Genomic DNA, 26022 nt, shown 5'->3' with positions numbered 1-26022 from the left:
GTATTGAATTCCTTTCTCCGAATTTATGTACGTATTTGGTGCTTGAAGCTGCTGTTGTTTGTTTTGTCCTATTATAACGACACATACCAGCTGAACGTACTGTAACTTACGGAAATTCTTAGAACACCACCGATAAGAGCTCAAAACGCGTGCTCAAATGAAGCACGACATATTTAATAGCATTTTTATTAATTAAAATGCTTAACAAGTTTGTACACAATATGTAATTTCATTAGTTATTAATGAACTAGAACGCAAAGGATACAATTTTAATGTTTCTCCCAGAAACACTAAGATGATGGCTTTCAAAGTAAAACAAGTTTTACGATTCAAAGTAGTGCAACATGGTCATATTTACTATTGGAACATAGACTGGAACGTAAGATGCCGGCTTTAACAATATATAAATTTTGCAGTACAGACAGAATATCACGACGTGAAGGAAATCCGGGAGGTTGTTTTAATTATCGTCTAGAAGGCGCGCTACTGACGATTGAGGGAGTACACCAAGCATTCTACTTAAAACGAGCTGGTGAAACGAGAGTGGCACGGGAAAAGCGGAAGCGAGTAATTAAATGGCAAGATTTGGAGCTCTGGAAATTTCATCATCATTTATTGCACGGTACTCTCTACAATGGTGAAAGGTATTCAAACTACAGAGGATGAACGGAAACGGCGAAGTATGGTTTGGTCATAAGCAAGGCCTTCCAAGAGCCGCATGAGACAATGGCGTTGGCGGCCTAGTAGTGCGTTACCGGGACTAGTCCTTGCTAGTTGCTCTAACGTTCACTGAGTGCTACATCCCTTGCGAATCGGAATTCACCGTTTTCTTAGAGGGTGAGGCTGGCCAGTGGCCAGCACCCCTTCAACTTTTCCCAGTGCAAAAGGAGCAGGTTTACTGCGCGGTACTTGACCACTTCGTAACGGACAGAACTGGGAGGCAGACGTGCCTTCGCAGGAGAGTTATGTAATGCACTCGTATGTGGGAATGAGATATTCACTCTGCAGCGGAGTGTGCGCTGATATGAAACTTCCTGGCAGATTAAAACAGTGCGCCGGACCGAGACTCGAACTCGGGACCTTTGCCTTACGCGGGCAAGTGCTCTACCAACTGAGCTACCCAAGCACGACTCAAGCCCCGTCCTCACAGCAGGAGACGAGGTACTGGCAGAAGTAAAGCTGTGAGGACGGGCCGTGAGTCGTGCTTGGGGAGCTCAATTGGTAGAGCACTTGCCCGCGTAAGGCAAAGGTCCCGAGTTCGATTCTCGGTCCGGCACACGGTTTTAATTTGCCAGGAAGTTTCACTCGTATGTGGTTCATGACTTGTATGTGGCTGGTGAGAGTTCGATGATGAAAGTTGGATTAACTGTCGATGGTCAAATGCACACCCACATCTGGTGCAGCCATGCATACTAAGCATAGAGCCGTGGATAGAGATCATTTACCTTATGGTTATGTTGTTGCATGTTAAGAAGCCACTGCTTGTCATCTACTTTGCTTTGCGGAACAAACAACTGATGACATTCAATCCTTTCATTTGCAATTACAGAATCAAGCCCAATGTTTTTAAAGTTGTGCGATAAGTTTTTCGGAAAAAAGTCTGGTGGCGACCTGCTTGTGTTACAAAATGATATATGTTTGGGTTTACAAGCTCAGTTAGAGAATTACTAAAGCAAAAGAGAGTAAAATGGCTAGAAACACAGGTAGTATGGCAGAAGGAAGGCGAACACAACGAGTTTTGAAACATAAACGATAAGGGAAATGAGATTCCGGAAGAGCACAGGAGAGCGGTTGTACTGACAAAGAAACGAAAAAGTTAAGAGCATGTCTCTTAAGATGAAAATGATTAATGGAACGAGGAAGGAACTATGTCACCTGGTAAAGCGCTTAGGACGGCGAATTAGACACGTCAGTTTCACATTTTCACTTTTGGCGTATGTTAATCTTCGGGCAAAGTCCGCAAAAGGTTTGGAATCTTGCGGTCACTAAATTTGGCGAACAATTTGTAAGATTTACAACACTATACTGCATACCCCCCCCCCCCCCCCACACACACACACACATACACAAAGCAAATAACATTTTCCTTTACTTTTATTTGACCTGAAAATTACTTCTATTATATTTAAAACACAAATTCTTATGTCTGTTAAAGTTCATAACAAACACAACATCTCCCATCACTATGAATTGTTTTTTCAATATTAATTTATGCAATGGCTTGATCACTGACTCTCGCTTAGGGGTAAAGTGATATAATAAATTTACAAAGATAAATTTCAGCGAAAGTGTATTCGTCTCTTGCGAGCTGTTGCCCTTAGCAGACGTGAAAGGCAACCAACTTTTTCAAAATATCTGATAAAGTACTTAATGTAGCAACTCCCATTCATATGTCAATGCGTTCGACCTGCAATATATGTTTATGATCTGTTGTAAAGCTTTTACACGTACGAAACAGTAACTGAATTGTGTCCATATTCTCCTTCATCCCATACATATTTTAAAATAAAAGGAAAACATATTGATCTGAATAGATTTGACAAGAACAATGAATTAGTAAACGTGAGATATTTTAGAGGGCAAGTCATGGTCATTCAAACAAAAATAAACTACACAGAGCACATACACATTGAAACGTCCGCTTAGAACAATTATACATGACTGTGGTTAGACTGACACACAATATTTTTTAGCGCAAAGGAATCTGACTTTCAATAATCCCTACAAAAGAATGGCCCTGACTTACATTAACCTATAACTTTCACAAATCACTTACCTCACAAAAATTTTCGTTACTCGAACTACTGCAATACAGTGAGCGCCACTATTGCTAGCTAGATAAAAGATTCAAACTACGGAAGGCACTAACTACTCATAGGCATAGTTAGCAAATGAAAGATTTTAATAGAGAACAAACAATATATTTACCTTAATAGTGTTGAAAAATCATAATATACATAGCAGTTCATGACATCCAGTCTTACAAATTTCAAAACTCCGCCATTTATCTCCCCACATCCACCACTGCTGGCGGCTCACCTCCAACTGCGCAACGCTATGCGCTGTTAACAGCCAACTGCCCAACACTACAATAGCGAATATTACAACAATGCCACCCAGCCACTGGCTGCACACAGCACAGCCAGTGATTTTCATACAGAGCGCTACGTGGCGTTACCGATATAAAAACCTAAACAGCGTACTTACATAGCCCCCATGCTCCCCACAAAAAATTTTACAAATTGGTTTGGGCACTGGCCAATACAAATTTGAAAAAAATTTTCATAATAACAGTAAGAAAGATATCAAATGCACACACTTATTAATACAATGTTGATCAAAAGCTAAAATTTTCTCACAGTCCATAAAGACAGTCCTGATCATTCATCACAGTAAAACTGCCGTTTCTGTTCTCAAAGTCTGAGCAGTAAAAGACAATGCACACGGAAGTAGTGGATTTCCATGCAGTCTTGAAGATGTAGTGTTGTCCTTCCAACGGAAAGACAGTGCTGACTCTTGACATGCTGACAGGCAATGGGCCACAACAGAGCAAACCCACAGCAGAGTCATTCGACGTTTTGAAGAATATTGGTAGGTAGGTCATCACAGAGCAGACCCACTGTAGTCCTGGTAGAGATTACGGTATTGGTGGGCCACCAGAGGTGCAGACCCACTGCAGTCCTTGTAGAAATAATGGTATTGGTGGGTCATCAGAGATGCAGACACACTGTAGTCCTTGTAGAGATGGCCAGCAGCGATCTGTTGTGACTGTGCAGGTGCACAATCACCATTTAAGAGTCTTGCGGATAATATAGCAAGTCCATAAACACCACTTGTGCACTCACAAAGTTTTTGGAATTGTCCTTAGAACCAGCAACGCTGTTATCCAGTCCCTTGCCGAATTATTAACACACGTGCAAACACCAACAGTCCATACGTCTCACATATTGTCCATATACTATGACCAACAGAAACGTGTGCAGTGAAATGGAACTTACAAGTTAATAATATGATGAATTGGTGTCAATTACAACTTTATAACATAAGAATACAATCACAAAGGTACAAAATACATCATTAAAGAACATAACGATACAGATAACATTTGTAGTACAGGCTTTACAAAAGAATCGAAGTAACATATACATCAGTGTTACAGGAATTATGACATGAGTTCATACATAAAATATCTGAATAACTTTCGAAACATCAACTTCACACATGAGCATTAAAACAAAACAGAACAAATAATATTTAAACATCTTTACAAAGTAAATAACATAGTATTAGAAAAATTCTACAACATAATTCTTATTAGCTAAACACTTAGAGACAGGAAAAAGACAAATACACAAGGGTACATAAACACATAGTGGAATAATACAAAAGGAAAGACAGGGTTCGTTTCAGTGTGACATTTGGTACTGCAGTCCAACCCAAAACTTCATTCTATATATCTTTCCTCTTATTTCAACATTTGTTTCCACCAAAAAAATTCTATCCAAGCATGCTTTCTGCATTTATATGTTCACACATTTCTTACCTCATTATTTATTTTCCATTATCTCTTTATCATTTATTTCCTAGAAAATCCTGTACTTTTTTTTTGCCAAACCATTTTCTTATAGCTTCTCAATGCATTTCTTCCAATTCATTATAGTTAGTTTCTTATATAGTCTACCCCCTCTTAAGCTAACTTAAATCTACTGAGCTCCGCTATATATACCAAGGGACGAGGCAATGCAGCAGCACATAACAAATTAACACAAACAGCAATGACAAAAAAATTCAAATTGGCAAAGCAAGCAGCACTAAAATAAATAGCAGAGCAATTGCAATATTGCAACTAATATAAGGCAATGTGCAGCGAACAATAACAATAAATCAGTAGTAAAATTGGCTTAACAGAGTAATACAAAGTCAAATTCAGTAACACTATGCCTGGCAAACAGCAGCAGCAAATGAAATAACTTATATCTAAACATGACAAAACTCAAGCAGAAAAAGTATTACACTAAAAATTGCCATGTCTAATACCTATGTCACATCTTAACACTAGAGTGATGCATCACAAAAACTTACTCTGCAAGAAAGTTACCAAGTCATTAAAAAATTATTTATGCAACTATTGTGAAGGGAAATGCCTATTTGTGCTATCTTTTCTAGAAAAGTACATCATAAACGTATTGTTTACTGGGTCTGTAGACAGAAAATAGTGATATTAGTACATCTATTAAATTTTATAATAACCAATGCTGCAGTGCAGCTACAAACTAGATATTAAAGAAAATGAGCAAATATGTACAAAGGAAGGCATGAAACTTCATTCATTAACCATATGGCATTTCATAAGGTAGTAAAAATATCTCTCAACTAGAAAGACAGTAGTCATAATCAGGTGTATGGACATAAAAATATTTCTCGTCATTTCATTAGGCATTTCAGTAAATCTCATAAATTAAGAGCTCCACAGTGTTATCATATGTTTTCAAGTTTGAGCGTGTCGTATTTGCGATGCTTTCTACAAAGGAATGTCAATAGTGAGGCTAATGGCCCCCTTTTTTTTTCTCCACCTGTGTCTCTGAAAGGCACACACTAATGGCTTTTTTCCAGGCGACTGTCGCGCAGCTGGGTACCCATGACTCACTACAGAAGGTGGTCACTTAACTTTCTTACTGAAATATTTACGACACCAGTTTGCATTATAGTGACAGCCTCGTATAAAAAATTTCACAGGTCGAGAATTTGCGTTGCAAATGTGTAGAAACAAAATCCTATAAATACAACAGTGTCCAAAAAATTTTCAGTGGCATTGTGATACATTCACAAATTTACACGCATTTCATAACTCTTTAAAGTATGATTCTTGGTTTCCATCATCGTTTTTTACAAATCAGAGTCCCTAACCACTACTCATTATTCATATACGTATTCATCAACACTTCTTCAATATTTCAACCAAATAAATACGTAGCATAATCAAATTCCTCATTTATGGTAGCATCATCTTATTGATCATAAACATACATTAACAGCATAATACACATCGTCGTCGTAAAAATAACATCATAACACCGCAGTCCAATCTCAAAAGCGTCGTAGCTTTCTGCAATAATGTCAAAACCTAAAAAAAGTTCTCTGCTCATTTCAATAGTGTCATCTACCTCAAAAGTACTTTAAAATCATGCTCCCTTACCAAATATATCATTCAAAGCTCTCATAATATCACAATGGTTCCGAAAAAATATGAACAGTTCACAAAGTACAGTCAAAACACTATTTCGTAAGTGTGAAATTACCTAACTGTGTAATTGCGAAAACATGTGTCACAGATGTAGTAAAAAAAATGTTTATCTCTCAGTTAAATGATCAGATAGCTGTGTAATTTGTGTGTTAGAGAAATATGGTACCGATGTGTAAAGTTGTATAAGCAAATACCATATTAGCTAGGGCTCCTTGTGCTTGCCAAACACATGGTACACAAAGTAAGTGTGTACCCCGTTGAGGATAAATCAGAAGATTCCAGTGACGTATCCTCAGCTAAGGGTCGACATATGAAACGTCCCCTTAGAACAATCATACATGACTGTGGTTAAACTGACACACAATATTTTTTAGCGCAAAGCAATCTGACTTTCAATAATCCCTACAAAAGAATGGCCCTGACTAACATTAACCTATACCTTTCACAAATCACTTACCTCACAAAAATCTTCGTTACTCGAACTACTACAATACAACGAGCGCCACTACTGCCAGCTAAATAAAAGATTCAAACTACAGAAGGCACTAACTACTCATAGGCATAGTTAGCAAATGAAAGATTTTAATAGAGAACAAACAATATATTTACCTTAATAGTGTTGAAAAATCATAATATACATAGCAGTTCATGACATCCAGTCTTAAAAATTTCAAAACTCCGCCATTTATCTCCCCACATCCACCACTGCTGGCGGCTCACCTCCAACTGCGCAACGCTATGCGCTGTTAACAGCCAACACTACAATAGCGAATATTACAACAATGCCATCCAGCCACAGACTGCACACAGCACAGCCAGTGATTTTCATACAGAGCGCTACGTGGCGTTACCAATATGAAAACCTAAACAGCGTACATACAACATCAACAGTGCGTTCTAACAAATCTGCACACGGACACACACTTAGCCTGTCAAGAAATTCTTCAACAGTTATCCGAGCTCATTGACTGTGCAGTCAACATCATCGGAATGATTGGTAGTCGATGAGAAAATTGTGTACTCATCATGTTGAAACATTCTTGGAATTCGTCAAAACGACACATGAAACACACGCAAAACGTAATGTGAAATTCTCCAAGAACGATCACGTTCACTGGCTGTGAAGCCAACCAAAGTGTGTTACTGGAAGTCAGTGGCCAAAACATGTACTCAGCATGTTGTACCATTCTTGAATCATTAGCAAAATTGCATACACAACACACTCAAGCCCTATCTTTAACTAAATTATGAAGCAAAATATCCGTTCTCCACGCTATGATGCCCCCTTGGGAACATGGAGGCAAAGATCAAGCAAGATAAAACAAAATCGAAAACTTCCGCTCACAGCAATACTTAAACATTGCACACTGTTCACAGATTATAAAACTAAACTGAGACAAATACATGAATGTCTCTATCGTTTGGAGACAAGTGACCTTTTATATAATAATCAGTAGTTTCCATTCAGGCTGACCTCGTCGTAACAGTAAAAGTCAAATATCAGGTAAGGAATTATTTTATTGGTCGTATGATGCGTTTCGAGATTCATCCATCACCAGATACACAGGTGCGATTATTGCACGTAGACATGGCGTTGCAAACTGTGTGTAAAACAACAGACTACTCTGCGAATATTTACTTCACATACAACATGAAACGCCATATCTAAGTAACGGCTCCTCGATATTGATGATGGATAAATTCTGAGACAAATCATATGACCAACAAATTCATTTGCGACCCAGTCAGCCTGAATTCAAAACTACTAATTCTTTCAATGTCTCTTTTGTAGTCGGATAACAAATGACAAAATCAATATTACATATTAACAATTTTCGGATTTTTTCCTTTACTTGTACTCTGAAACCTTACTTCTTATCAAATTCCATTGTTTATCAGCAACGGGATGTACACTATAGGTTTTTCTGAACTACTTTCAGAGTGTAAAAATGTAGGACGCAAATGGCCATATCGTTGCATTGCACTGACCTAGAAGCTTCAATTTTTTACGCCACCAAGAGACCTTAGACCATAGTATGTGCCGTATATTTCAACTTGATATGTCTAAACTTTCTCCAAAAATAGGTTTTTAACAGTCGGACAGAGAGACGAATATCAGATAATCCTGTAAGTGTTCCGTTTTTACCAGCTGAGTCAAGGAATCTTAAAATCGTTAAGAAATCTGAGAAAAAAACTGACGAACATGAATATCTAAACGACAAAACACTGTAATATAAGGATGCTGTACATTAAATGTGATGAAGGCACCACTTAACTTCTTCCTCGTGGCGCTCGTATGGAACCTAAGACCTTTACTTGAAAAATTATAATAAAAGGTGGTCACGACGTAACCCGAACTGTGGCTGTTCTAAAAAAGGAAGATTGTTTCAATCACAGTGTACCTCATACTCAGAATTTACTATTCATCCTTCGGGAGATCCACTTAAGTCAGCCCGGAAATCGAGTGTCGAAAATGGCGGATAGCTTGTAACCTCCCCCTCACTTACCGACCTTAATGACAGTGAAAAATGAAACCGCGTGTACCTAATGGGAGTTTTGGAAAAGCAATCGTCACCGAAGTTAACCTGTCGGTAAAGAGGGAGGAAAGGGTTACATCTAAATGAAAGGAAATGTGCTAATGAAACTGGTGGAAATTAATTTTGAAAAGGGGTAAAGTTAATAAAGAAGGTAAATGTGCAGCCGTTACGTTAACAATTAACTAGCGGTAATTAGGTATTTGAGATTTGGGGGAAATCACGGTCGCCAGTCCTAAGGACAATTACTATAGTAACTGAAAAAGAAAGGTAATTACACATATAATTAGCACTAGAAGCGTGGCAACTGAAGGTTGACACATGTAGTGTGAAAACTGAAAGTTTGTCAGAAGTAATAAATTTCGCTACACTCTGACTTAATTTAGCGAAAGAATTACTAAAACCGGAAAATCGAAAGTTAATTTAGTGACTGAAGTTAATAGTGAGCTTTCTTTCTGAAGCACATCGGAATTCAGTAAAATACGGTTAGTCTTGGACTACCTCAACAATCATTTCAAAAGCTACTTGAATCTACGCAATTTAGAAAGAAGAGATTTAACTTTGATCTTGAATTAAATGATTCTGAACAATTAACAATAGTAAAATGTAGTACGTACCAAGCTGAGCTGCAGTCACAGGTAAGCTAAAATACGGTAACAAAGCTCGCACTCTTAATTCGTGCTTGTGTAATCTGAATATTGTAGCCAGCTCTGAGACTTTAACTGAACTTTGAAATTAAAGCAGTGAAATGGAATTATGCTGGCGTTTGAATTTCAACGACACTCGGGTTCATTTCGGAAAAGGAAGGGACCCTGCTTGGCAATGCAATTGGGACAATGAGCAACAAAGGTTCATGCTAAGTTGCTGTAATTTTGCGAGGCAAATGGAACAATTTGAAAAGCTGAGATCTGCCATACAGTTCTGAAACTTTACGTGCTTTTAGTCTTCCTTGTTGGTTGATTGAAGGTTTGAAGCCGTCGATCGAGGAGGTGGCGACAGTCACTCATTGTCGGCCGTCGCTGTTGCAGAAGCTGGATGTTGGCGCGCCTTCTTCTCGACACGGTTACCAGGCGAAACGGGCTCTTGATGTGCGCCAGCTAATGCTTCCCGTCCGCGACACCATGTCAGAAACTATCATCGCGAGTCGAGCGCAATTACATGCTGCCAAACCCCGAAAGCGCGGCAACTCGCGGGAGCGTCACACAACACCTGCTCCACTCGCTACTCCCGCCAGACTCTCACTCCCCAGCCCGCGCTCCACGCGGCAGAGTTAACACTACCAAAGATCCTACACACTTTGATTCTTCACACGACCTATCGACGTAATCGTTCGATAGCAGTTTTCCCTAGGCAAGACCCAGCGTAAAAATACAAATAATATTTACGAAACAAACCAATTATACATCGACATAAGTGCATAAATATATATATATATATATATCCAAACAGTAAAGCAATTACAATATATAAAGAGACAGAAATGTCATATCTTGAGGTAACAAAACAAGGAAAAAAATAATAGTACAATAGATGGAAATAGGAGGATATGCATTTCCGGCGTTACACGTGCCCCACATTGTCTGAGGATGTTCGTGTAACGTAAACAGACTCAGAAAATGTCCCAAAAAAGAAACAGCGGAAATGCATATGCTCAAAACATCAAAAAAATTTAGCATTCATCTGATTAACCATAAACCAATTTGTAGACAATAATAATTGAGTGGAGAAACTCCTAATCTTATTCCACTCTGTCATCTTGCACAAAATAAAACAGGTTGACAACATATCAAAATTCATAGAAAACATAGAAAACGGTTTAGCTATTCCAAAATCATTAAAATTCGTAACACTATAAGAAATGGAATACTATTTGCAAAATTGATCAGAGTACATGGTCATAAAAAACAGGTATATCAAAATACGCAAACTAATAATTAATTACATAGAATACACATATTTATGTAACCTTTTCATAATTAATATTCTCGTCATGTCCAATTAACGCTAAACAAGAAAATAATATACAGCAGATAAAATAAAACATAAATATTGACAGCAGAATCCTTTCACATCAGCTGTCCGGGAAGAAAAGCAACTCCACATTCCGTACTCGCGAGTACAAAGGATGCCGACAGCGGCACAAGAGCCAACAGCGGCACAAGAGCCGACAGCGGCTCGCCTCGCCAGTATTGTTGCGCCCGCGTGTGCGGCACGCTTGATCTCACTCGCCCTTATGACGGCGTTTCCAGAACGTCCGTTTCACTGAATTCTTTCGGAAAAACTCACTCCCGAGTAATCTCAAGGAGTCCATAAACACTATCACAGTGGATAACTCAACACTGTCCATCATCACACGCATGTACTAGCCTGAAACTTAAAACAGCGTCTAAGTACATCGGCAATGACTAGTAAATCACATATTTATGGAATCTTACAGCTAGTTACAAAATCATATTTACATTGCTTAATCTACTGTGACTCAGCTGAAAACTTAAACTAGCAGCTTGGATTTTTAAATTGATTAATATTCAGTAACTCTTAAATCATTTAATCAACATAAATTACTTATTAATTACAACTTCTTTAATGACCTCTAGGTCAGGCAAAAGCATCGCCACATGGCACATCCTTAAATCTTACACTCTATATCTACATACTGTGCAAATTACCCTATCTGTGGTACTAATCAATCCTTGTTTGGTACTATTTCAAGTCTACAATATTCCGTAAGCATTTGTGTGAGGTATATCAATGACTTTATATGGTCCATTATAAACAAACTTAAATTTAGAGATTTCATGGTCTATCTCGCTCGATTTCTCATGAGCTTTTACAAGTACTAAGTCTCCGATTGCAAACTTAGCAAAACGCGCTTTAGCGTCATGACGACGTATGCGAGCATCAGCTTTTAGCTTCGTTACTTCTCGCAAACGATCTTTTTTCACACCAATACTAATGTCAATCCGTGGAGGGAATTTGATTATCACTTCCACTAAACTTTTACTTCTGTCATCCAACAGGATTTCCTCTGGAGAAAATCCCGTAGATTCATGTCTCAAGGTGTTCATAATTCTCTTAAATTCTGCTTCATATTTGCCCCATGCCCTATGGTTGTGATGGCAGTAGGTACGGGAAAGTCGGCCTCGTCTTTGTTCGTGTGTTACGTTTGACACACCTTCTACAATACTTTCCAATTCACTTTCTACACTATTGTCAATGCCGAGATTCTTCACATTACAGTAGTTCAGATTCATACCTACGTCAATACCATCCGGCCAGTTAACAATGTGTATAGGCTGGTATTGCCTATGCACACCGTCTCCTGCCTCGTCAAAACTAACTACTATTGTTTTATCTTGGGACGTACATGTCAACGTTTTGCTTTCGCAGTTAATCACTGCACGGTACTTTAATAGCCAATCTAACCCGATCATTACTTCCGTAGTTAAGTCTGGCACGACGACAAACTCTTGTTCAAATCGTGCCCCACATATCTCGAAGTTGACAAAAATCTGTTTTGTGACCGGTTTACTGGCCTTCCCAGTAGCACCGATAATTTTCACTCCTGTTACTGGCATAACTACGATGCCAGGTCTGTCTTTCAGTAACTCAAATATTTTCCCAGATACAGCACTCAATTCTGCACCGGTGTCAATCAACACGTTTAGTTGTAGGTCGTGCATATTAACAGACACTACTATCTGTCTACACTTGTCCTCGACTGTTTCTTTATTTTCCCACAGTAAATCCTCGTCTATATCCAGGTCATTCCAGAAAAAACCATCCGGCTTTGATCCTAAATCCGATTTATCTAACGGCTTTTTCAGCCTCTGTTTACATACAGTTTTAATTTTAACACGTTTGTCCTGAGGCTTAGTCTGTAGCTTCGCCTCCAATACCGAAACCTTTTCCTGTAACTCGTCAACTAGTGAGTGTTGCTTTGCTATCGATTCACTAATTGTCACCTTCGTTGATTCCTCTTTGGTCAGATTGATCTCATCTGCCAATCTACCTGGAGAAATGTGCCCAGTAGTATCTGCAATTACTTCCTCTGGATCTGCGCAACGCACACTGCTATCGTCTGACTGTATAATGTCAACTCTAACCTCATACACGCTGTAATCTATGTGCTTTTCTACCAATCGTGTCCGGCTATCACTAAAATTTTCGTAATCTTTCTCCTTAATACTCTCGCAATGTTTAAACTGGAGGTTTGCGTCGGATGGGTCGGCTACTTCTACCACTACAACTTTCGGTAAAGTCTGCCGGTTAGGGCCAGAACTTTCCGTTACTACTTCAACATTCAATTCCTGCGGGACGAAACACGACGCATCTTGCTCGTGCTCCCCTTTAACATCAACTATTTCTGGTAAAGTCTGCCGGTTAGGGCCAGAACTTTCCATCACTTCGCAAATACTATCTTCCTGTGGGACGAGACGCGGCAAATCCTGCCCGCGCTCCCTATAAACACTCCTTCCGTACAGGCCCCTATAATCTCTTAGTTCGTCGTATAAGCGACCGAACTGCCTTAACCAGACCTCATCCCTCTCTGCATCCCCTCGCTCGATGACGGACGTTTTATCCGACATCTGATCTTCTCTCAACAATTGCGAACCATTCTTAAACTCAATCTCCAGTTCCGCTGTGGGTATTACAGCTGCCACTTTATAATCGATTTCCGGAACACTACTTAAATTGTTCTCACTGACAGTGAATGTACTACCTACTGCCGTGTATACTGCTGATCTACTACTTGTGGGCGCACTCCTTTCTCTTAACACTGGCACACTCTCCCGGCGTTGATTATTCCATACGGAATTTTCATAACGGCGACACCTGGGTTTTCTCTTGTTATTGGGCCGCCAAAATTTCTCCACGCCCGCTCGGCCCCTCACCGGCGCGGCTAAAGGTTTCCCTGTCTCGTCCCAGCAGATACACTCCCCGGATGCTGCTGAGGCGGCTGATCACACCCTCTGGCGTTATTACTATTCTGTGAAGCCCGAATCACGTTAGTATGATACTGGTTTCTGTCATTCCTGTTATTATTTGCATTGTACCGATTGTTATTACGGTCCGAACCATTATTGTTATTGCTGCGGTATGCATTATTCCCATGGTTATCGTTGTTATGGTTGAGGTGGTACCCGTTGTTGTTACCACGGCCTCTACCACTGTCGCGATTATTGCGCCAATAGTCCTCGTCCTCAACTCTTTCCAGGAAATCATTGATTGTCCTGTAATTGCTTCCTACGTAGCGTTTTGTATCATCTGGAACCTTCTTGTAGAGTTCCCAGACTATTTCGGATTCAGTGCGGCGATCACGCAAATATCCCAACTTGCGGATCCAGCCCTCACAAAACTCCCTCATCGAACCGCGCGAATTCGCATCGAAAGGCCTCGATACGACAAATTCGCGCCAGACACTTTGCTGTTTTTGCTCTGACCAGTATTCAGCCAGAAACAAATTTTTAAACTCGTCAAAAGTCAGGTTCGTAATGTCGAGGCTTAAGCCCCAACGCTTGGCATCACCAGCCAGCACATCAATAACCGCATTAATTTTTCTCTCATTAGTCCATGATCTGGGTAAAACTCTTTCACAATTTTTAATGAAATCCGTCGCGTGTATACCGCCTTTTTTCAAGGGGTCGAACCGCTCCTCTTTCGTCAACAATTCCGAACTATGTGTACAGATTGGCACATAGCTCTGTTTTTCGTCAAGTTTCTTTTCTAATTCCGACACTCTCGTAATTACTTGGCAAGTGGTTGACGCAAGCGTTTCCACTTCCCTCTTTTTCTCTTCACGGGTATTAGCCTGCTCCCTCACTTTAGTGTCTACTTCGGACACTAAAGCCTTTAAAGTTTCCACCTTCTGTTGATCCTCTTTTTTCACTAATTGAATTTGTTCCGTCACCTTATTCTCGATGATCGGAGCAACTGCTTCTCCTACACTTTTCTCGATTCTGCTAATTTCGGAATCAAAGCGAGTATTTATGCTCGCAATTTCCGCCTGAACGCCTATCATTTCCTGTTTAAGATTACCAATTTCGGTATTAATTACAACAATATCTTCTTTGATTTTATCAACTTTTGTATTAACAACTCCAACATTGTTGTTAACAACATTAATAGCTTTGTTCTGATTGTCTAGCTTTCGTTCAATCTTTTCAGACTGAGCTTCTTGCTTGGCAGACAGAGCTATAATTTCTGCCGATTGACTCTTGATTTCATTAATCAAAACATTCAATAAATCAGTTAAATTCCCGGAGACTACCGGTTTTACTTCCGTAGCTGGTTCCTCTATACATGTTCCCCCGTATTCATCATCAAGGGGTACAGATTTGATTTTCGCTTCCGATTCCGAAACATTTTCTAAAGTTTGGAATTCCATTTCTGCTCTTTGTTGCGTTTCGGCGGTCGCGTCTTTCATGCTAGCCGCCTGCCCCTGAACAATGGGAACCGCCGTGCGCGTTTCCCACTGTTCGACCGATTGTTCCGTATCCAAGTCTACCAAATTTTGGTAATTGTTGCCTTCACTCATTTTAATAATTTTATATATAAATGCTAAATCTCAAATCTAATTAGGATTCCTCACACTATTTATTCTCGCTGACGTAACGTCCTGTACGTAACCAGTACTTTGTTATGAGATTTGCACAATGCCAAATTCGTGTCCAGAACAACCTCAAAACCGAAGATTGTCCTGTCACCAGGTCGCCACGTGTAACCTCCCCCTCACTTACCGACCTTAATGACAGTGAAAAATGAAACCGCGTGTACCTAATGGGAGTTTTGGAAAAGCAATCGTCACCGAAGTTAACCTGTCGGTAAAGAGGGAGGAAAGGGTTACATCTAAATGAAAGGAAATGTGCTAATGAAACTGGTGGAAATTAATTTTGAAAAGGGGTAAAGTTAATAAAGAAGGTAAATGTGCAGCCGTTACGTTAACAATTAACTAGCGGTAATTAGGTATTTGAGATTTGGGGGAAATCACGGTCGCCAGTCCTAAGGACAATTACTATAGTAACTGAAAAAGAAAGGTAATTACACACATAATTAGCACTAGAAGCGTGGCAACTGAAGGTTGACACATGTAGTGTGAAAACTGAAAGTTTGTCAGAAGTAATAAATTTCGCTACACTCTGACTTAATTTAGCGAAAGAATTACTAAAACCGGAAAATCGAAAGTTAATTTAGTGACTGAAGTTAATAGTGAGCTTTCTTTCTGAAGCACATCGGAATTCAGTAAAATACGGTTAGTCTTGGACTACCTCAACAATCATTTCAAAAGCTACTTGAATCTACGCAATTTAGAAAGAAGAGATTTAACTTTGATCTTGAATTAAATGATTCTGAACAATTAACAATAGTAAAATGTAGTACGTACCAAGCTGAGCTGCAGTCACAGGTAAGCTAAAATACGGTAACAAAGCTCGCACTCTTAATTCGTGCTTGTGTAATCTGAATATTGTAGCCAGCTCTGAGACTTTAACTGAACTTTGAAATTAAAGCAGTGAAATGGAATTATGCTGGCGTTTGAATTTCAACGACACTCGGGTTCATTTCGGAAAAGGAAGGGACCCTGCTTGGCAATGCAATTGGGACAATGAGCAACAAAGGTTCATGCTAAGTTGCTGTAATTTTGCGAGGCAAATGGAACAATTTGAAAAGCTGAGATCTGCCATACAGTTCTGAAACTTTACGTGCTTTTAGTCTTCCTTGTTGGTTGATTGAAGGTTTGAAGCCGTCGATCGAGGAGGTGGCGACAGTCACTCATTGTCGGCCGTCGCTGTTGCAGAAGCTGGATGTTGGCGCGCCTTCTTCTCGACACGGTTACCAGGCGAAACGGGCTCTTGATGTGCGCCAGCTAATGCTTCCCGTCCGCGACACCATGTCAGAAACTATCATCGCGAGTCGAGCGCAATTACATGCTGCCAAACCCCGAAAGCGCGGCAACTCGCGGGAGCGTCACACAACACCTGCTCCACTCGCTACTCCCGCCAGACTCTCACTCCCCAGCCCGCGCTCCACGCGGCAGAGTTAACACTACCAAAGATCCTACACACTTTGATTCTTCACACGACCTATCGACGTAATCGTTCGATAGCAGTTTTCCCTAGGCAAGACCCAGCGTAAAAATACAAACAATATTTACGAAACAAACCAATTATACATCGACATAAGTGCATAAATATATATATATATATATCCAAACAGTAAAGCAATTACAATATATAAAGAGACAGAAATGTCATATCTTGAGGTAACAAAACAAGGAAAAAAATAATAGTACAATAGATGGAAATAGGAGGATATGCATTTCCGGCGTTACAAGCTGCCTAACGGTCACTTTGAACATCCTTGAGGAAATGCGGAGGCGGCTCTACCGAACCTGAAAACTCCACTACAGTAGGTGCACCTTGGAACGTTTACGACAAGTATTTAGTTGACAGCAAAGCTCGAGTAAAACATGCATCTGCCCCACAGCTGCGGTACTAACGAGAAAAATATCCAAAACAGTCACTCTTTACATAACTGATAACAACATATTAGGGACAGGAAAAATTGATGTGCGTCATAAAAGAAGAAAACACAGTTGTGTCCATTTCTTCTTCGAAAGCTCTAGGTAACTGAGCGAGATATGAACATAACCAATGTGTCATCGGTACTGAGGAGCACAGGGTACCTTGGGGGAAAGTGACGGGACGGCAATAACAGTTCCTGCTCAAGGTTTCCTTTGAGAAGCTTAGTTTCGGACGTCCAAATACTGAGGACCCTACACTAGTCCCAGAGCAGATGAAAACAAACACTGTTCTGCTGGTACCATGGCAGTCAGTAACACTACTACGCCTCCCATTTCGATTTAGCAGAGCGCAGTCGGAGCTCTTACTGGCCACTTGCAGTTATCAGTTTACGACTCCGCCAGCCAACCTTCCCATCCAGAGACTCTCACCAGACACGCATTCCGGCTGCTCTGTCCTTCCTCCTCACCTGAGTTGCGCTACGAATCAGAACAGCCGACCGGTGTGGCCGAGCGGTTCTAGGCGCTACAGTCTGGAACCGCGCGACCGCTACGGTCGCAGGTTCGAATCCTGCCTCGGGCATGGACGTGTGTGATGCGCTTAGGTTAGTTAGGTTTAGTAGTTCTAAGTTCTAGGAGACTGATTACCTCAGAAGTTAAATCCCATAGTGCTCAGAGCCATTTTTGAATCAAAACAAAAGATTTCAAAGAGTTTGCAATAATGGAAATGTATAGCGAAATCCCATCCTCCGTCGGTCCTCCCCCCCCCCCTCCGCGTAAAATAGTTGACCTATTCTGGTAGTACACGGTAGGACACCAGACAACGTACTATCACTCAATGATACTATCACTAATCACTTTTCCCCCCGGAATGAAAATTTTTCGCTCTGGACCAAATAGTAGCAATGTTACTGGGTTTAAGGGACCTACTACTTCCCATGGTCGACTAAAATACTGTGGAAGCTTTTTAGTAATCTTACCAACATCTTCACTCGGAGCCCCTAAACCTTCATCATAACATTACCCCGTTCCTTGCGAGGTTTGACTGTTATGCTTTGTTATATTGATGCAGCTCATGAATTCCCGATCGTTTAATGTTAATTTTAGTTTTTCTCCACTGACCAACCAGTAGCAGGGAGAGACCTTCTCAGGTAAAGGTCATCAGTTCACCACAGATTATGCAATGCAGCCCCCACTTTTAACTTAAAACAAAAGCTCTGTAGTTGTCGCTTGGTGACTCTCATGACTGGCATTGTCAAACACCAACATTAACCACGGGATAGAACGGGCAAAGAACATTGATCTATACTGTGATAAGCTATTAATGAAGACCGTAGATCACTGTTCACCCATTCTGCGTAGCATGGTTTTCGGTAATGTGGAGTTGATAACCATACCTAGACGAAAAATATTTAACATTTGACAGCTAAAAGGCGTTGCGTTGGCTATGACTAACGCCCTCAATAGGCCACACATTGCAAATATGATCTGTATCACTTGAATCACAGCTTTTTAGGTAGCTACTCTTGTAGAATAAAACCAAGTGAGTCACGAAAACAGGTCATCACAACCTAATTTATAACAATTATAATTCTTTATATGAGAAGTGAACGTATAAAGTCAATGTATATATCGCCAAATGTATTTTCTGCTTGTTTACATGTCAGAAATGTCTTCCTCGAACTCCGTGCGTGTTGGCTCTCAGCACAAGCCTTATAACCGCAGTTCGGTTCTTAATATCTGCGTCCATATTTCGCCATATGATCCATTCTCTTGTTCTGTAGCTACTTTTAAAGACTCCTAAATTTTTCTCCACTGGTGACTCGTGGAAGCAGCTGAGATGTATGGCTCCAATTCTTGAAGGCCTACACTTATACATTTTTCATCACATTGTGCACTAGAGTATAAGACCTCATTCCTAACAGAATAAGGCTCCACTACCTGCTATTTCTTCAACCTTCCATTAAGGCATAAATATCTCGGTCATTATTTCTGTATTCAATGACCCCTTTAAACAACTGATGAGAATCAATGAGTATCAGGCTCATGGATTGGGCTGCTTCTCCTCTTTACACTTTCTTGCTCAAAACCCTATCAGGAGTACCCACCACGATATTATGTTACAGACCTTGAAACACATACCGATTAGAAGTAGGTTTATATTACGTAACTGTGTATCTGCAGTTAAGGAGTGTGTATTCTGTATTACTTCAGGTCATTGGTTTGTGGCAGGAAATTTAGAGTTTGTTAGAATCATAAAATTTTATAATATGTGTGTATTTATAAGAACGACAATATTGACTGGAAGGTGGTTCGTGCTTAGGGCACTTGTATTGTAAAATGTAAAAAATGTAGTGAAGTCCCTCCACAACGGAAGTGGCATAGCGCGATGTAAAAGGTGGTTTAGCGGTCGACGTGGGCGGCTCCTTGATGGGAACGGTACGCAGTAAGTGGCTAGCCATAGAACGGTACATTTCAATGGTGCCAAGAGAGGCAATTGGAAGCTGCTCTGCAAGGGATTTTTGACTCGAATGTGGATTTGGCTGTTATTGGTATTCTCGGCAGAAAGAAATGGCTGTAATATGTTGAAAATCCGACGCCAAGAAGAGATTTTACAGAACATTCGAACATCAAGAACCATGAGTACAGTTAGCCGCCATGCCGCTTGCCACCAAAATTTCGCGTTTTTACATGTCAGTTAAGATAGAAGCCCCTAATGTCCAAATTTAGTTCAGCACTTCATGCAGTAACATTTCAGAATTGATTTGAGTAACGATCTTGAGTGTAACCGTTATTAGTATGAGCTTGGTACAAATCTGCTTCCTATAATTATGAGTGTGTGCCTTATTGATAACTGCTGCTACACACATCTCAGAGTGCCCTGTGTTAGTTTGTATCCTGTGCGCTATTGAAAGGGAAATATCGCTGAAAATAACTTTAATAACCAATAACCAGTTTTCTGAAACATGTATTTCCAAAGGTACGCTGGTACAACATGTAATGTGTTGTCTTCATGAGCAATAAAAAGGGGCGGAAATGTTGTTTATGTTGATCTATATTCCAATTTTCTGTACAGGTTTCGGAATTCTCGGAACCGAGGTTACGCAAAACTTTTTTGAAGTGTGTAGATTACTAAATGATCAAAGAAACTGTACGGGTAAGACAATTTAATGTCAGAAAATATTTAGTCAGTAACTGTGAGCTTACACTGGTCCAATTGATAATCCAAATAGGACCCTATTACGCTCATAAATTTTCTAATCAGTCGTAAGGGCTACAAATTGCATAGATTGGTCTGTTCAAGGTATTTGATTATAAGCATTGTTAAGATCCGGGGTAGTGATGAACACTTCAGCTTCCTTGAACCTAAGAAAACTTGGATGTAATTCCAGCAGCATGGGGACTGATCATGTTGGGTTGTTGTGGTCTTCAGTATAGAGACTGGTTTCGGACAACTCTACTTGCTACTTTATCCTGTGCAAGTTTCTTCATATGCGAGTAACTACTACAACCTATATCCTTCTGAATCTTCTTTGTGTATTCATCTCTTGATATACCTCTGCGACTTTTACCCTCTACGATTCCCTCCACTACTAAACTGGTGATCTCTTGGTGCCTCAGAACGTGCCCTACCAACAGATTCCTTCTTTTAATCAGGTTGTGTGACAATTTCCTTTTCTTCCCAATTCAGTACCTCCTCATTAGTTACGTAGGCTACCCATCAGATCATGAGCATTCTTATGTAGCGCCACATTTCGAAAGCTTCTATCCTCTTCTTGTGTAAACATTTTATATTCTGTCTACTTAGACGATCATCATTATTTTGCTCCCCAAGTAGCAAAACTCATCTACTACTTTAAGTGTCATGATCACATAACAAGTTTATTTTACTCTCTAATCGACCACAGGTCTAATCTCAACCCTGAGTTCGGCAGAAAATACTGGTGCTTCTTTTTGGTAGCAAAAGATTTTGGTACGTGAATTACAGTTTAAGTGTAAGTTACTAACTTTCCAGTCCAAAAGAAGTCCCGATTCATAGATAAATTGGGAACCCAATATACGGCATATGAAGAGACAGACATTATTCTCTCATTTTCCAGGTGTGAAGGCCGATCCTCATCTGCACAAGAGCCTGTCCTGCAGCCCCAACACTCGTGTAATTGACAGTCATGTATGATTTCTCTTGTAAGGGTAACCATTTATAGTGAGTTTCATCTGTAATTGCTTCTTTCCGCACCAACAATGTGAGGTACGGCCCTGTCCCTCCTTAGACCTTTGCGTTTACAGTAGGGAATCACGTGGCCGACCACCCTCATGCAAAACCTCTAATTTCGTTCTGATGGAAATCCTCTTTCTCAACTTCTCCTCGTTTTCTGTCCAAATATGTTATCCCCTGTATGTGATGCACTAAACTATTTGAGTTTCTAAGTTTCTAAGTTTCTACACGTTCAAACGTTCAATTTAGTGTCTAAACATCTTGAACTGGTAGCGTGTTCTTTCAAATCATGAATTTCAACTGGTCGAAACCTCTGTCTAGCTCAGCAGTCTCTAAGATTCATCTTCAAAAAGTCCAACGGATTATGACGTTCAACAATCAGTAATTTAGTGAAAACAATAACTTTACCACTTCCGCCACAAATTAGATGGCGAGATCTACATCCCGACAAATATGCTTATAAGGGGTGTGATATCACAGCAAACACATTTCTACCGGTGAAATATCCAGTGCAAATATCGAGTGCCTAACGATTCCTGTCCCTTATTATTACCCGATTTTATGTTAGAGGCGGAAACTCCACTTAACCATCTACTATATTCTGACATTTGCAGCTGTGTTTCATTAATTTCACCAATAGTGAAGCCTGCCAATTCTTCCAATTTTTTCTTTTTTCTTTATTGTATTTCAATTCCCCAACGGGGCGGGCTGGCAGCAGCATATGCGCTGCTCTTCAGCCGAAAGACATAGAACAAAGCAATAGAAGACATTTAAAAACAGCAAAGGAGAGAAGAAGGCGAACATAGATATAAAAAGGGAGAACATCATGGAAGGCAATAGACAAAGAAAAAAAAAACGGGGGTGACTGTAAAATGGAGATAAAAAACTGTTTAAAAGTAGCACACACAAAAAGCCACACACTGCGACGATTAAAAGAACACAAGGCACAGTATGACTGGAGCATAAAGGTGTTGACGGATGGCATAGCACACAACGTAACACTGACGGCGAACCTCAAGGCAGTACACAATTAAAATCACACCTCTTGACGCACACGAGAAACAACACTAAACACAACACTGATGTGGCACACTGATGAGGATCAATACAGAGGATCTGCCAGGTTCAAGGAGATGAGGGAGACCTGAAGAAGGGAGGGAGGGGTAGAGATGGGGGAGGGGAATGGGGGGCGCGCGGAAGAGGGCCAGGTAGGGAGGGATGTGGGAAGGAGAGAGGCAAGTATGGGGTGCAGGGTCTCAGGGGAGGGGGGGATGGAGGAAAATCCGCTATGGGAGAAGGAGGAAAGAGGAGAAGGGAGCCCTGGGGAGGGGGGGGGGGAACAAGGCCGGGTTATAGTTGGAAGGAAGGGTCTATGTCACGGCGAAGTTCGTCATCCAGGAGGGGGAGGCGTTGGAAATTGCCCTGATGAAGGAGATGGAGGGTGTGGAGGTGGAGAGAGGGAGGGATACAGCGATAGAGGCGCGGCAACGGTCGGGGGGGTGGAGAGGAAGGAGGAAACCAGAAGGTGGGGGGGGATCAACCCTGCGAACAATGTAAAGGATGCGGAGATGTTGGAGGAACAAGAGGAGGTGGGGGAAGGGGATCAGTTCATACAGGAGCCGTGTGGGGGAAGGAAGGTGGATACGGAAGGCAAGGTGGAGCGCATGGCGTTCAAGGATTTGGAGGGCCTTGTAAAAGCGGGTGGGGGCGGAGATCCAGGCGACGCTGGCATAACAGAGGATAGGATGGATGAGGGATTTGTAGGTGTGGAGGATGGTAGAAGGATGCAATCCCCATGTCCGGCCGGACAGGAGTTTCAGCAGGCGGAGGCGGGAATGGGCTTTCTGCTGGATGGTCAGGAGATGAGGGGTCCAGGTGAGGTGTCGGTCAAGGGTGATGCCAAGGTATTTCAGGGTGGGGGTGAGTTGGATAGGACGACCATAAAGGGTGAGGTAGAAATCATGGAGGCGAAAGGAGCGAGTGGTGCGGCCTATGATGATTGCCTGGGTTCAATTCTTCCAACCTCCCCACTTGAATATCTAAACGAGATAGCAACCTGCTAATGAGGTTAGAGTTAAAAAGGCAGTAAGATCGACAAGGACTACGTAGTTCCCACTTATAACGTTCCACTTCATTACTTGCAGGATGGTATACAGAAATATAGGGTGGTCCATTGATAGTGACTGGGCCAAATATCTCACTAAACAAGCATCAAACGAAAAAACTACAAAGTACGAAACTCGTCTAGCTTGAAGGGGGAAACCGGATGGCGCTATGGCTGGCCCTCTAGATGGCGCTGCCATAGGTCAAACGTATATCAACTACGTTTTTTAAATATTAACCCTCATTTTTTATTACATATTCGTGTAGTATGTAAAGAAGTATGAATGTTTTAGTTGGACCACTTTTTTCGCTTTGTGATAGATGGCGCTATAATAGTCACAAACGTATAAGTATGTGGTATCACGTAACATTCCGCCAGTGTGGACGGTATTTGCTTCGTGTTAATATGGACGATTTACCATTTGCGGAAAAGGTCGATAACGTGTTGATGTATGGCTATTGTGATCAAAATGCCCAACGGGCGTGTGCTATGTGTGATGCTTGGTATCTTGGACGACATCATCCAAGTGTCCAGACCTTTCACCGGATAGTTACTTTATTTAAGGAAACAGGAAGTGTTCAGCCACATGTGTAACATCAACGACGACCTGCAACAAATGATGATGCCCAAGTAGGTGTTTTAGCTGTTGTCACGGCTAACCTGCACATCAATAGCAGACAAGTTGCGCGAGATCGGGAACCTCAAAAACGTCGGTGTTGAGAATGCTACATCAACATCGATTGCACCCGTACCATATTTCTATGCACCAGGAATTGCATGGCGACGACTTTGAACATCGTGTACAGTTCTGCCACTGTGCACAAGATAAATTAAGAGACGATGACAGATTTTTTGCACGCGTTGTATCTGGCGATGAAGCGTCACTCACCAACAGCGTTAACGTAAACCAGCATAATATGCACCATTGGGCAACGGAAAATCCACGATGGCTGCGACAAGTGGAACATTAGCAACGTTGGCGGGTTAAATGATGGAGTGGCATTATGGGAGGAAGGATAATTGGCCCCCATTTTATCGATGGCGATCTAAATGGTGTAATGTATGCTGATTTCCTACGTAATGTTCTACCGATGTTATTACAAGATGACAGAATGTCGCTGTACTTCCAACATGATGGATGTGCAGCACATAGATCGCAAGCAGTTGAAGCGGTATTGAATAGTACCGGATCTGACGTCCCCGGATTTCTTTCTGTGGGGAAAGTTGAAGCATTTTGCTATCGTGATCCACCGTCAACGCCTGACAACATGCATCAGCGCATTGTCAATGCATGTGCGAACATTATGGAAGGCGAACTGCTCGCTGTTGAGAGGAATGTCGTTACACGTATTGCCAAATGCACTGAGGTTGATGGACATCATTTTGAGCATTTATTGCATTAATGTGGTATTTACAGGTAATCACGCTGTAACAGCATGCGCTCTCAGAAATGATAAGTTCACAAAGGTACATGTATCGCGTTAGAACAACCTAAATAAAATGTTCAAACGTACCTATGTTCTGTATTTTAATTTAAAAAACCTACCTGTTACCAACTGTTCGTCTAAAATTGTGAGCCATATGTTTGTGACTATTACAGCGCCACCTATCACAAACCGAAAAAGTGGTCCAACTAAAACATTCATATGTCTTTACGTACTACACGAATATGTAATAAAATGAGGGTTCCTATTTAAAAAACGCAGTTGATATCCGTTTGACCTATGGCAGCGCTATCTAGCGGGCCAACCATAGCGCCATCTGGTTTCCCCCTCAAGGTAGACAACTTTCGTTCATTGTAGTTATTTCGTGAGTTATTTGTCCGGGCACGATCAATTGACCACGCTGTATATTTCATTTGCAACACGAACCAAACTTACCTCTTCATCTTTGCCTAAATGTATTAGGTCCACCTACGTTCTGAAGTAATTTTTGCAATACCTCTCCATCTTCGTCTTTGTACAAACTCTATGAATCAAGAAAAAAACAGGGGCTAGATCAAAATCAGAGAACTTTGAAGATTAGACAACGCCCGATACACATTTTCAATAAAACAGGCGTAGTGAACAGTCAGAACCTACCTCCTATATTCTATATGTGACTAAGTGCAGTGCAGTACCCGCTACATACTCCCTCACGGAAATTCGACTGCTCTCAAATACATGCGCGACGACTGTCGTTGAGAAGCTTGGTGCAGAAAATCCATAGCGCGGTATGGTACACCCATTGCCAGAGAGATGAAAACTAATGGCGTGCTGCAGATAGCCGGCCGGCGTGGCCGAGCGGTTCTAGGCGCTGCAGTCTGGAACCACGCGCTACGGTCGCAGGTTCGAATCTTGCCTAGGACATGGGTGTGTGTGATGTCCTTAGGTTAGTTAGGTTTAAGTAGTTCTAAGTTCTAGGGGA

The 26022-nt window shown here is 41.0% G+C and overlaps 1 non-coding gene across 1 annotated transcript; it reads right to left on the bottom strand.

Annotated features, from left to right (window-relative positions):
* Nucleotides 1-1051: 1051 nt before the first annotated feature.
* On the bottom strand, nucleotides 1052-1126 carry Trnat-cgu. The gene has a single exon. It is a non-coding gene; the product is annotated as a tRNA-Thr (tRNA).
* Between the last annotated feature and the right edge of the window lie 24896 nt (nucleotides 1127-26022).

This window comes from Schistocerca piceifrons, chromosome 6 (genome assembly GCF_021461385.2).
Source record: "Schistocerca piceifrons isolate TAMUIC-IGC-003096 chromosome 6, iqSchPice1.1, whole genome shotgun sequence".
NCBI lineage: Eukaryota > Metazoa > Arthropoda > Insecta > Orthoptera > Acrididae > Schistocerca > Schistocerca piceifrons.
Note: the sequence above shows the minus strand (reverse complement) of the source record. Positions and strands in the feature narration are given on the sequence as shown.